At 33.1% G+C, this 2,266-nt stretch overlaps 1 long non-coding RNA gene across 1 annotated transcript in view; it reads right to left on the bottom strand.

Annotated features, from left to right (window-relative positions):
* Window positions 1-1,018: 1,018 nt before the first annotated feature.
* LOC111712034 (uncharacterized) overlaps window positions 1,019-2,266 on the bottom strand; it is a 2,190-nt gene continuing 942 nt past the window's right edge. The window contains exons 2-3 of the long non-coding RNA XR_002767370.1: window positions 1,570-1,705; window positions 1,019-1,126 (exon numbers count right to left, since the gene is read on the bottom strand). This is a non-coding gene — a long non-coding RNA (uncharacterized LOC111712034). The remainder of the gene's footprint in view (window positions 1,127-1,569; window positions 1,706-2,266) is intronic.

Below are 2,266 nucleotides of genomic sequence, written 5' to 3' on the forward strand. Positions count from 1 at the left end.
AATATCAAGTGAGCAATTTTTTTTATAAACTTTTTTACTTATAGTCACGTCACCTCTTGGTAAATTTCATCATAGACGCGCTACAAAGTAATCATCGTGATTTAAAGTCAGAGTTTAAGAAATATTTCTGCCTAAAAACTTGAACTGCAAACCAAAATAATAGTGTTAAAAGTAGTTATTGTGTTATAAAAATCGTTGATAGTGCTGATTCTTATAAAGAAGTTAACATGTAGAGTAAGAAGTTAATATGTAGATAAAGAAGTTATTATGTGGAAAAAATGTAACTAAATTACACAAGGAATCACACCAAAACAAAATGGCCGATATGTGTCACTGAGAGAGATACAACTATTAGTGATTGGAGAAATTATTTGAATTTTTAAGAAAAAAATTTAAAGTAATTTTAACCTAAAAATAATACATGACGTGTTTTTCAAAACATTTAACTGGGAGAAATCAGTTAAAGAGAGTGCCACATGAAATTATTCGAAATCATCTATATATATATTTAGCTTGTTTATATGTCTGTCTTGTATCCAATAAACGTCAAAACGGCCCAAATTTCGTGTGGGACCTCACGTGACCCCAAGGAAGGTTTATGAATGATCAAAATTTTAAAAATTTGCGTATTTTAATTTTGTAAAATTTTTAAAATGCGCGAAAAAATATCATGAAATCCGCAAACGTTTTTTTGTTTTGTTTTGTACTGAAAGAGAAGATGATCATGAGATAAAGCCACACTTAAAAGTTGAAATAGAAGATAAGAAATCATAGAAAATTATCCAGAAATGAGTAGGGGGCGGCTTCTAATAAAAACTATAAAATCTGTAAAGCTAAGTTGAAAAAGAATATAGTTGAGTTTATTTTTCAACAAAGGATTAGAAGTAAATGACCCCGTAACTTTTAGAAACAATGCTTTGAAGACCGGCTTTAGGAATTTGCCTGAAATATAGATTTCTAATGTGATATGTACTAATGTCAAAAAGAAATACAAGTCATTACTAAAGTCTCATCCTTTGTGGGTAACCCTGTATCCTCAATATGTTACCTGCATAGCAGACTGGCCCGCTAGTCTAGATTCAAGGCTTTGGGTCAACTTCTCCCTTTTCCCATACTTCTCACACACCTGGGAACAAATAAACAATTAATAGCATTTTTATTTGGCGACATTTTTCTGATTTATCTTTCTTTTTTTTCAATCTAATTTTGCGTGAACACTCTTCCCCCCCCCCTGCAATTTGCGATTTACGTTAGCCACTTTATCTGATCAATTTTTACAAATGTGCAAATTTGTTTGCAGATTTTAAAAGTAGAGCATAAGAGGTTTCCGATGATGCATAATTTGTTATAATAGGACATCAAACATAATTGTATACTGGTTTTCAAGTACCCCAGCAGGGATAGGGTTAAGATAGCTCATAAACTTGTGTTATTAAGCTACAGATCTAAAAATCACGCCAAAAGTACACACCCCCCCCCCCCCTAGGCTAACCTAACCCTCCGCAACGCCTCCAGGTTACTTAAAATAGCGTATTGATAAGTCCCTAAATTAAATTAAAACCAACTAACCCGTCTGTATCCCTTCCTGTAAATATTCTCCGTATCTAGGATTGTACCGTCAAGATCAAAAATACAATGAGTAATTGGGTGGGTCTTCACTTTTAGTTTCATTCTCCTCACTTAGATTCCGTAGATATCCTGATTCCTGAAATAATATTTAATATCAATACATTTCATAACGCATTATCTATTTAACAAATAATAGATTTATAGTACTCATACAAGGTGTCTCTGAAAAAAGTGTGCTTATGCTTTTTTTCTACTAAACATCGTTGTACAGTGCTTAGGATCCATTTAATTTTGATGCGGATCATGATTCAGATCCTGGATCCGCACTGGAAAAAATGGATCCAGATCCAGATCATTTCTTTAAATTTACTGATTTTTTTTTACAAAGCAGAATTTTCAAAATTTGTGTCTTATTTTGTTCGCTTATTTCATGCTAAAACTTCATGAACCATTCATAAATCAGGAAATTTTGGTTCTTGTTTCAATGGTTCTGATTTGGGTTGAGAATAAATTCTTTTTTGTTGCAGTTTTTAGTTGATATTGTGCCCCTTGGATCCGGATCCGTATATATTTGCAGATCCGGAAGCAGGAAGCCAAAATACCATATGAGATCCAACGGATCCGGATCTTAGACACTGGCATTGTGTTAAATACTGTTAAGAAAATTGAAATTTATACATAATGGGGGGGGGGGGGG

Source organism: Eurytemora carolleeae, unplaced genomic scaffold (genome assembly GCF_000591075.1).
Source record: "Eurytemora carolleeae unplaced genomic scaffold, Eaff_2.0 scaffold130, whole genome shotgun sequence".
NCBI lineage: Eukaryota > Metazoa > Arthropoda > Copepoda > Calanoida > Temoridae > Eurytemora > Eurytemora carolleeae.